This window comes from Musa acuminata, chromosome BXJ2-7 (assembly GCF_036884655.1).
Source record: "Musa acuminata AAA Group cultivar baxijiao chromosome BXJ2-7, Cavendish_Baxijiao_AAA, whole genome shotgun sequence".
NCBI lineage: Eukaryota > Viridiplantae > Streptophyta > Magnoliopsida > Zingiberales > Musaceae > Musa > Musa acuminata.
The window spans coordinates 8,333,937-8,345,576 of record NC_088344.1 but is presented as its reverse complement, the minus strand read 5'-3'; the positions used below and the strand labels follow the sequence as shown (position 1 = coordinate 8,345,576).

The 11,640-nt window shown below is 49.9% G+C and overlaps 1 pseudogene; it reads left to right on the top strand.

Annotated features, from left to right (window-relative positions):
- Nucleotides 1-78: 78 nt before the first annotated feature.
- On the top strand, nucleotides 79-8,985 carry LOC135617026 (probable pre-mRNA-splicing factor ATP-dependent RNA helicase DEAH5; annotated as a pseudogene).
- The last annotated feature ends 2,655 nt before the right edge of the window (nucleotides 8,986-11,640 follow it).

Here is an 11,640-nt window from a genome sequence, read left to right as displayed (position 1 = left end):
ACCGTTTCCAAACTTGGCAAGGATTTATCTGCAAAAAGGCCCAACAAACATTGGGCCGCTTCAAGATTGGCGTGCCGATCTCGTGGTCTGCCGCTCCGTTCGCCACCGCGTTCCCTTTCACCAATCTGCTAAACCCTGACCTTAAATCTTCCGACTCTTTGCCTTTTCTGCCCCTCCACGGTGCCCGCGGCGGCGGCGGCGGCGGCGCTCCTCACCATCATCCACGCCATCCTCCCGCCCAGGTCCAAGGCCAGCAAGCCTCCTCCCTCCGATCCCCAGTCCCAGTCCAAGAAGAAAGCCTCCGCCAGGTTGCCAGTTGGAGAATCGCCAATCCCAAGGATGTGGTGAAGCGCGATCAAGAAGTCTATGTGAAGGTGATTTCGGTGTCAGGGCAGAAGCTTAGCTTGTCCATGAGGGATGTGGATCAGAGGACTGGAAAGGATCTACTCCCAATGAAGAAGAGCTATGAGGATGGGGCGTATAGGGTAAACCTAGCAAGCGGCGATGGTGGGCGAATGAGGAGGTTGGGCCTTTTGGGGATTACAATAGTCGAGGAGGATGAGGGTGGACCATCGAGGCGCCTGAGAGGTGGGAGGCAAAGCAGCTTATTGCTTCTGGGGTCTTGGATGTCCGGGATTACCCGATGTTTGATGAGGATGGAGGTGTGCTCATGTATCACTAATGGCGAGCTGAGGAGGAGATCGAGATTGAGCTTAATGAGGATCTTTCCTGGCAGCTTATGAAGCGTAGGCTGGATCTTCGGTTGATTGTTGTCACCTCTGCAACACTTGATGCAGATAAATTTTCCGGTTACTTCTTTAACTGCAAAATTTTCACTATTCCTGGAAGAACTTTTCTGGTGGAGACCCTTTACACCAAACAGCCAGAAACTGATTACCTGGATGCAGCATTGATCACTGTTTTTAGCAGATCCATTTGACAGAACCTGAAGGAGACATATTTCTCTTTCTGACTGGCCAAGAGGAGATTGATCATGCTTGCCGGTCTCTATACAAGAGAATGAAAGGATTAGGGAAGAATGTGCCTGAGTTAATAATCTTGCCAGTATACATTGCGCTTCCCAGTGAAATGCAGTCGAGGATTTTTGACCTCACTCCTCCTGGTAAAGAGGAAAGTGGTTGTGGCTACTAATTTGCAGAGGCTTCCTTGACAATTGATGGGATCTTTTATGTTGTTGATCCAGGTTTTGTAAAACAAAATGTTAACAATCCAAAGCTAGGGCTTGACTCGCTGGTTATCACTCCGATCCCACAGGCATCAGCGAAGCTGCCAGCAGGTTGTGCAGGGCGTACTGGTCCAGGGAAATGTCACAATGAGATGTCTCCAATAACAATTCCAGAAATCCAGAGGATTAATCTTGGGTTCACAACTCTTACCATGGGGCTATGGGAATAAATGACCTTCTGTCTTTTGATTTTATGGATCTCCCATCTCCTCAAACACTCATTTCTGCTATGGAACAGCTATACAGTCTTGGAGCTTTGGATGAGGAGGGACTTCTGACAAAATTGAGTAAAAAAATGGCTGAGTTCCCTTTGGACCTACCATTGTCGAAAATGCTTCTGGCTATTGTGGACCTTGGATGCAGTGATGAGATTTTGGCTATTATAGCAATGATTCAGACTGAGAACATCTTTTATAGACCAAGAAAGAAACAAGCCCAAGCAGATCAGAAAAGAGCAAAGTTCTTTCAGCCTGAAGGAGATCATTTAACACTACTTGCTGTATATGAGGCGTGGAAAGCTAAAAACTTTTCTGGGCCATGGTGCTTTGAGAACTTTTTAAGAGTCATGCTTGCTTAGGTGGGCACAGGATGTGAAGAAACAGCTTCTTACTATCATGGACAGGTATGGTATTTCCTTTCTGTAATATACTCATTAGATTGCTTTATGGATTTATGTTGGTTCTCCACAAAATGCCTATCTCCAGTGCTGTTATTTGTTTCCAGTTGCATGTACCTTCTATCATCCTTTACATACATTTCTTGTATTGTGGTCTACATTGCAGATATGCTTTTTCTCTCTGGTTTGATGAAGTTGTTGCATTGCAGAAGTTGTGCATGCTGTGTTTGTTGGTTATTTATATTTTACATCTGCATGTATAATCAAGTGCTTCGAATAGGTTTCAGATTGATATCTTTTGATAGCTGGAAATATTGCACCCTGCTGCATGTATATGTACTTTGTAAATGTTCAATATTTTATATTACCTAGTGCAGAACTATTGCAAGAATTCGCTAGATTTTATTCACTATTGCTGATAAATCTTCTGGTCATTGATTGATCCAAGAGATCTTTATATAGGATGTCAATGATAGATCATTTACTTAGTTTATCAAATTCCCAAAATGCCAAAATAAGAGCCTGAAATTGCTCATCCACATACAAACCATTATTTTCACCCTTCCAAAACTTGCGAGATGGTTGGCAGCAATATTTGCTTCTCCCAGAGAGAAGACAGGAAATCTCAAATATCAGCATTCATAGAGAAGTTCTACTTCTTATCCATGCCCTTGCTTAACTTAATAAAAGATTAATAAAGGAATCAGATGTCACTGTTTTGAAGAAATATTTAATTTCATAAAGGACCATAAAAACTATGCAGACATTCAGCTAGAACCCTCAGACCAAGTTCGTAATTCCTTTTATTAGTTTGGCTAAAATATCAAGTAAAAACCTTTTTTTGCAAAGGAGAATAGGTTCTTTTGTCTGAATGTTAGTGGCTGACTGATATATACTCTTGAAAGATTATAAATGATAATGTCTTATCTAAGTCTTTGTTAGGCAATCTTCGATGTTCATTATGTATGATTCTTTTGAAATATTGGTAAGTGATATATTTTATGCTTTCATATCTGATTCAGTAACCCGAGTAATAGAGTGAAGAACAGCTTTGTTTGGCAATGAGAATTATTTTATTTAGCAAAAAGTCTTGCTGATGTTACCAACTCTGTCCTCCTTTGCAAGATCAATTACTGTAGGTTCAGGATATTCTTCAAGTTCTGGGTGTATTATGAAGATTGCTACCTTTTCTTTTGAACTTCAGAAGGAAACCTATGTATCTGTCCTTAATGCATCTATGTTTTAGGTTATTTAATAATTTGAGGTTGCGTGAGAAACATCTGATTCATTCTGCAGTCAAACCTTGAAGAGTTGACTGATTTCTTAAATGTAAAGAGAAACTTGTTTAAAACTTTAGGTAAATCACTGATGAATGTATGTCATGATGATTTCTTGTTGGCTCCTTGGACTAGCTGCTAACTCTCTTGATCTACTTTGAAAGAGTGAATTGATCTTTGGCAATCAGAATCGAAGGGAAAGTGCCAAAATATCTGGATGAAGATGTCTAAGATGTTAGGCCAGTTGGCATGGGTTGACAGTGTCATTGCCTATCCTTTTGGATGCTTAACTTTGTACCAGATTGCTCACCTGTTCATGTTACTATGAATTAATTACTTGAGTGCGCACTGTCACGGACTTAGCTGGTTTTGCCTAAGTCGTGCGGCACCCTTGCGTGTCCGTCCGCAAAAGTCAGCCTCCTCGAAGCCTCCCATTGTCCCTTAGGACCAACAAAAGAGAGAACGGGTTAGAGAGAACGCCTCAATCGGGATCCACAAGCAAACATCTCCGAAAAATACTTCATAGACAATGCAAATTACAAACATACTTTACAAGCTCTGAATAGTTGCACAACAAAAGGTAAAATGATCCATTACAGACCGAAAATCTCTCGCACGTGTCCACATGACACAACTTTTATTTACAAGCCTAAAGAGGCCACCAACTCAACTAAAATGGGACTATTAAGCCTTCGGTCGTCCCTCTACATGCTGTACAAGGCATGAACATGCCAAAAGACACGGACATACATAAGCATTACATCAAACATCCTGTTTAGAAGTTTGTCCGTGACATTCTCCCCCACTTATTCCTTCAACGTCCTCGTTGAAGCCTTTGTCGACACTGCAACTCCTCGCCTTTGCTGAGTCTTCAATCTTCTGCTCCAGCTACAATGCGCCTCTTGGCTCCTAGCTGCTCTCCGCTGCTGTTTTTGAGTAGTCAAACCTTTGATCCGTCATGCTGCTTCAACTCACCAATGACTCTGACTCTGGTGTGGGGTTGGCTGAGTTGTGTTGATCATTGTTGATTCCTGCGGATCCTCCAAATGAAGGAAAAGACCATCCTTACTGCGCTAGTCTCTCAAATTCCTCATACTGCTTGAACTGGGTGGATACTTGTTGGAGCTTTAACGAGCATCGTCTCGCAAACTTCTGAAGTTTTGGGTCCTTCCTCCACAAAATTTGCTCATTAACTCTTCTTTCACTTAGTTGTCACATCCAAGTAGGTTCGCATCACTTCCGCTTTCGATTGGTATTTCGTTGGGAAATGAAGCGGACAATCTACTCTCAGTAGCACTGATCACCGTTGGTGAGGATTTGACAACTATTGTCTTTCATTATCTTCGAAGGGTCTTTGAACTTGTGCAGAGCTCCTCTGCTGGATAGATAAGAGAATTAGGGTACTCGGTTTCGCCCATTCACTTAAGAGTTGAGAAGGCAAAGGTTACTTGACTTCGCCCGCCTCCTCCAGGTTGTACTCCATGCATCGAGCTGATTACTAGCCTTCGCCTGCTCTTTGCTCACACTTCTGAAGCACTTGAAGTGTTTGCACTCCTTGCGTTGAGTTAGTTACTGTGATTCACCTTCTCAATGCCATCGAACTTCTGGAATGCAGGAAGTTTTCACCTCAACTTAGAGTAATTCTCTCATAAGTTTGGTCGCCTCTGGGATTGTACCGTCTTCTCCATCAACCCTGCCGCCTACTCCACTGAGTAGCAAAGGTACAGCACCACGTACTGCCTGCTTCGTTCCTTGGTTATGCACTCTTGCATGACCCGAAGTCCTTCACTTTCAGCTATCTTGATGAGAAGCCCATTGACACCGGTCTTACGAAGTTCTTCGGCCTCTGCCCTTCAGCCTTGTCTCGGTACTTGGAGATTGCCTCTGCATTCTCCACCTCCTCGGCCCCTTTCACGACCAAACACTCTCCCTCCATGAGAGCAAGGGATCAATGACTTTCACGGAAGTCCCGCCTCTGCGGTACCATGGCGCTGTCATGCCCATGGCCCTACTATCCGTCGCCTCGCATCTGCATCCCTTTTCTTCACAATCAATAGATATGCCTCTGTGGCACTCCTCCGAGTCCACTTCCATTCTAACTGATGCTTGATTTTGGGTAGCTACGTCCCTCTGGACTCGTCGTTGCTTCCTCACCCCTTTCAACCCCCTGCTTCAACACCTCTGTGTTCTCCAAGCAGTCTGTTTGGTCGATGGAAAGACAGACTGCAACTCCCATGCATGGCGTCTGCCATCACCTTGTAGGGTTTGCACCGATTCTGTTCTCCTTAGCTTCCTTGGTAGCAACGTTCGCTTACTCGGCCTTGTCCTCTGACTTGCCGGGCTCCCTTAAGCGAATATGAGCTCTGGAGCAGTCCAACTCTCCAGCTGCTTCGATCGTACCTCTGCATGATCAAGTCCCCCCCATGGAACTCACTGGTACTTGCATTCGAACTTTTCCCTTGGTGGAACCCAGCCCCCATATGCTGATGACCAAGGTTTTCATCCGATGCAAAATTCGATGCACGCACGGAAGACCTGCCTCTGTGGTACCATGGCCTTCACTCCTTGAATCCATAGCCCTTCTTGTCGTCGTGTTGTTCACCGAAGTGGAGCTTCTAGTAGCTCCCGATCATACCTCCATATGATCTAATCTCTCACGGGACTATGTCGTGTGTATCGCATTGCCACGAATTATTCCACCACGATCCGCTGCACCATGTCGCCTCCTGGTGACATCTCCATTGCATTTTGATCATTGTGGAATAAACTCGAATTGTGAACCCTCCATGTGTGGCCTCTGCCAATACATCGCAGGGTCTCCTCCACCTTCGATTTTGTTCGCTCCTTTGGCAATCGACCTTCATCCACCCACTCTTGGGTCACACCTAGATGAAGCACCGCTCTAGGACAGTCCGTCGCCTAGTAGCTCCCGAAGTCCACTGACTTCACTGTAATTTGTACACCATTGTCTGGATCCTGGGCCTCTGCCCCTACCAGCACAATCTCCGCTGCGCACCTCTTCCTTCATGGCAACTTGAATGGCAACACTGTGGCATATTCTTCAAGAGTACTCACCTCTGAGTCCTCTTGCCCTGTGCTAAGGCTTTCTGAACCCAATTTCGCCTCCGCAAATTGAGTCGCCTTAGTTCCTCCATCAAATGCTTCTCCGAGATAAGGTGCATGTGCCCAGAAGCTCCTTTCGTCTTTGGTACTATGCAAGATGAGTCTGCTCCGTCAGAATGAAGAACCCATGGAACAACATGATTCTACTCTTACCTCTGCAAGAGTTCATGTCCTTGACCTCTGTCTAAAGAAAGCACTGTGCCTCCGCTCCATGTTCCAACTTCTATGCTGGCTCCCTTCATGCGGCTTGGGTACTTCGCCAAGTTACACCCAAGTTGCTCCGCTCCTCGTTTTTGCATTGAGTCGATGGTGGCCCTCGCGCCCACCATTCCACGGGTCAACCCTTCCTTGAGTCCGATCTCCACATCGACTCCAAGTGTGCCTTCATTTAAGTTGCTTTGGGTCGCTCCCCCACTTGATCTCGCAATGCATCCACCAATGCATTCTCTCAAGCGAGATCATGCGACAACTCCTCGCCGCTTGCTCAGTCCATCAAGCTTCGTGGAGTTGTTGTTTGTTGAGGTACTCCTCCTCAACATGTGAGGTCCGTCCCACATGATTCTCCCTCTGGAGAGCCGGGACTTATCCCTCATGGATAACTGTCCCATTGGAGCAACATCTCTCTTCGTTTCGGAGACCACCATCCCCTTGGACTACTCCGATCTGCTGAACAAACTGTGCATTGTTCTGCCTCCTACAAACGCACTTGTTAGATTGCGACTCCACGTCAATACAGCCCCCACTGCACCACTCAAGGCCTAGCAACATGTTGAACTCGTTCCACACTTCAGCCTCCTACGGACGTATCCTTCACATGCCGAAGAGAAAGTTTCAATGCTCCATGGCATCGAGTTTCGGTCACCTTGGGATGGCCGCGAACATTCCATCGTCCGCATACAAGCCCATGCATGAGTACCGAATTCTTTGAGTTAGCAATTCCCCTCACCTCTGTGAGCTTTGCGTAACTCTTTCGATCGCTGAGCAACTCATTCCACCTTGCATGGTCTCATTCTTACCAAGCGTCTCGCTTGTCTTAAGCACCATCAAGTATGGTTGTCAACGTTGAGCCGTAGCTCAAACTCAACCACCCCAACCTTTGTGCGCTCCGCATTCTTTCAAGCTTGTCTGTTCTCGTGATGCCTCTTGCGCGAAGGGTTGGCCATTCCTCTGAATGCCAATCTCAGATGCTCGCTCCTCCGAGCGACTCCTTTTCCCTGCATCTCCATGCTCGTTTTCCCCCAAACGGTCGCACGTGTGCTGACTGCCCTCAACGCAGCCCCGCTAGGTCCTCCACGTTTGCATGCTAAGTGTTTATGAGTGCTTGTCCCGCTCTGATACCATCTGTCACGGACTTAGCTGGTTTTGCCTAAGTCGTGCGGCACCCTTACGTGTCCGTCCGCAAAGGTCAGCCTCCCCGAAGCCTCCCATTGTCCCTTAGGACCAACAAAAGAGAGAACGGGTTAGAGAGAACGTCTCAATCGGGATCCACAAGCAAACATCTCCGAAAAACACTTCATAGACAATGCAAATTACAAACAGACTTTACAAGCTCTGAACAGTTGCACAACAAAGGGTAAAATGATCCATTACAGATCGAAAATCTCTCGCACGTGTCCACATGACACAACTTTTATTTACAAGCCTAAAGAGGCCACCAACCCAACTAAAATGAGACTATTAAGCCTTCGGTCGTCCCTCTACATGCTGTACAAGGCATGAACATGCCAAAAGACACGGACATACATAAGCATTACATCAAACATCCTGTTTAGAAGTTTGTCCGTGACAGCACGGAAAAGCTTCTGAAAGGCACTTTGCAATATTTTACATGGAATCCTGTCTTGGATTCTTTTGTTGCATTCTGCCTTGGATTGACTGCCACAGGTTCCAAGTAGCTGTTTAAATTCAAATCTTCATGAAAAGTTGCACTTCTGTTGTCTTATTTTTATGAAAAGTCAGAGAATTATATAGTTATCAACCGCTAGTTGTCAATTTGAAGTGGTCTATGCAAATAGTTATCAACCGCTAGTGTTAGCTAATAGTTGTGATCAAACTGCTGGTAGTTATATAGGGAAATCATGTAATTCTTGCTAACGCTGAGTCTGAAATTATGCTGCATTTCTTTTTATTTTCATGGCTTGTCCCAGTCTTGCACGATCAGTTTCATTCAGGCTGAATTTTTGTTGTGTCCAACCCATCACTCAATCCAACATCTAACCCTCATCAACCCCTGATTTCAGGCATAAGCTGGACATCGTTAGCGCTGGAAAGAACTTTACAAAGATACGGAAGGCAATTACCGCCAGGTTCTTCTTCCATGCAGCAAGGATGGACCCCCAGGAAGAGTACAGGACCCTAATCGAGAACCAGTTTGTATATACTCACCCAAGCAGCGCTTTGTTCCAAAGGCAGCCAGACTGCTTTATATATCACGACAGTCATCAACCCCAAGTGGCTGGTAGAATTGGCTCCAAGATTTTACAAGTATGCAGATCCAACAAAAATCAGCAAGCACAAGTGACAGGAACGGATCGGACCCCTCAATGACAGATATCATGAGCCCAACTCTTCGTTTGAGCAACCACTGGGCTTGAGACTGCTATCAGCTCGTATCTCTTCTAACGTTTTTGTAACTTCTGTATCATCTGCTGATTTAAGAATTTAGTAATCATGACCTGCCATTCTTGGTATAATGGAAGAATCACAACCTTTTTATAGTTCAATTTCTGTGCTTGCTAATGTTCTCATTGGTTCCCTAATATTTGTAATACCTGCATTATCTGCTGATTTAGAGCCTTTGTAATCATGCTGAGTGATATGACAAAAAATGGCAGACCCAGCACAGCCGGACGAGACAGAAGTAGGTAACGGTTGAAGCTCACCCATACCCTGCTGATAGGGGTAAAAATGGCTTGGCTGTCCTGCCCTGTCAGGTGGACGCGTTGCCCAAGAAAGCAAGCTTTAATGTCGACCTGATGGGAGCACGTCAACCGAGGCTTGCCCATACCTTGCGGCAGCTCGGTCCTCCACGCAGCCCTAGTGGCCATGTCAGATGCCACGCGGGGTACTGTCCTGCCCCTGCAAGCAGCCATGTCAGGTAACATCAAACCTCCTCTATAAATACCCTTGAGTCCAAAGCTCTAAGGAGCGACACATCGAACACTCTGAGGCTTCTCTTCTGCCTCATCCACAATCCCCTCCACATCTTCCTCTAACTTGATCGTCGGAGGGGTCGGGCTGAGCTCCCGGCCCGACCTGTGTGCAGGTGCGAGACGGAGTCGCCTCTTCCCAGTGCTACGGCAGAGCTGCCTCCCGACCCGAGCTACCGACCCGAACCACCATGCTCGGCCGCCAGGAGACCCCGAGGAGTGCCCCCACGGAGATCACCGCCATTCGGACCCCGAACCAAGCCGCGACGGCCCCGAGGCCACGGCTGAACAGTTACCTGACGTAACATTTTGACGCTAGAAGGAGGGCCCGAAATGACTGTACGTTAGCTTTCTCCTTGGTTGCTCCGCTAAAGCCGACCTGCACCAGCAGCAGCGACTTCTAGGGCTGTTCTCGGCTCCTCGGCCCCGAGCGCCTCGGCCCCGCGCGTCTCGCCCGCGTCGGCCCCCACGCGTGCGGCTCGGCCCCGTGCGTCTCGCCCACGTCGGCCACGCGCGCAACCACCCACGCGCCTCGCGCGCGAACAGCCAGCGCACCTCGGCCACTCGGCCCCACGCGCGCAACCACCCACGCGCCTCGCGCGACTTGGCCCCACACGCGACCACCCCGCGCGCCTCGGCTCCGCGACTGCGTGTCGACCCCTCGGTCCCACGCGCGCGGTCAGCCCGCCTCAGCGCACCTCTTGGCTCACGGTCAGCTTCAGCCTAACCCCCTCTTTTTTGCATTCACACGGCTCGGTCGTAGACGGCCCGAGCCCACCTCAGTGCAGCCTCGCTGCCTTGGCCGCTCGGCCTCATGCGCAGCCAGCAAGCGGCCTCGCTGCCTTGGCCTCGGCCACATGCGCAGCCACACGCTGCACAGCCACATGCGCAGCAAGCAGCCTCGCTGCCTTGGCCGCTCGGCCTCATGCGCAGCCAGCACGCTGCCTTACTGCCTTGCTGCCTCGCTGCCTCGGCTCCTCGGCCCCATGCGCAGCAAGCACTACGCTGCCTCGGCTCCTCAGCCCCTCGCGCAGCCAGCAAGCAGCCTCGTTGCCTCGGGCCCTCGGCCCTCGGCCACTCAGCCCCATGCGCAGCAAGCAGCCTCGCTGCCTCGCCAACTCGGCCACTCGGCCTCATGCGCAGCCGACACGCTGCTGCCTCGGCCTCAGGCGCAGCCAGCACGCTGCCTTACTGCCTTGCTGCCTCGCTGCCTCGGCTCCTCGGCCTCACGCGCAGCCAGCAAACAGCCTCGTTGCCTCGGCCCCTCGGCCCTCGGCCACTCAGCCCCATGCGCAGCAAGTAGCACGCTGCCTAGCAGCCTCGCTGCCTCGGCTCCTCAGCCTCATTCGCAGCAAGCAGCCTCGCTGTCACGGCCACTCGGCCTCGTGCGCAGCCAGCACGCTGCCTTACTGTCTTGCTGCCTCGGCTCCTCGGCCCCATGCGCAGCAAGCACTACGCTGCCTCGGCTCCTCAGCCCCTCGCGCAGCCAGCAAGCAACCTCGTTGCCTCGGCCCCATGCGCAGCAAGCACTACGCTGCCTCGGCTCCTCAGCCCCTTGCGCAACAAGCACTACGCTGCCTCGGCTCCTCAGCCTCATGCGCAGCAAGTAACACGCTGCCTTGCTGCCTCGGCTCTTCGGCCTCACGCGCAGCCAGCATTCAGCCTCGTTGCCTCGGCCACTCGGCCTCATGCGCAGCCAACACGCTGCTGCCTCGGCCTCATGCGCAGCCGACACGCTGCTGCCTCGGCCACTCGGCCTCATGCGCAGCCAACACGCTGCTGCCTCGGCCTCATGCGCAGCCAGCACGCTGCCTTGCTGTCTTGCTGCCTCGGCTCCTCGGCCCCATGCACAGCAAGCACTACGCTGCCTCGGCTCCTCAGCCCCTTGCGCAACAAGCACTACGCTGCCTCGGCTCCTCAGCCTCATGCGCAACAAGTAGCACGCTGCCTTGCTGCCTCGCTGCCTCGGCTCTTCGGCCTCACGCGCAGCCAGCAAGCAGCCTCGTTGCCTCGGCCACTCGGCCTCAGGCGCAGCCAGCACGCTGCCTTACTGTCTTGCTGCCTCGGCTCCTCGGCTCCATGGGCAGCAAGCACTACGCTGCCTCGGCTCCTCAGCCCCTTTCGCAACAAGCACTACGCTGCCTCGGCTCCTCAGCCTCATGCGCAGCAAATAGCACTCCGCCTTGCTGCCTCGCTGCCTCGGCTCTTCGGCCTCAAGCGCAGCCAGCA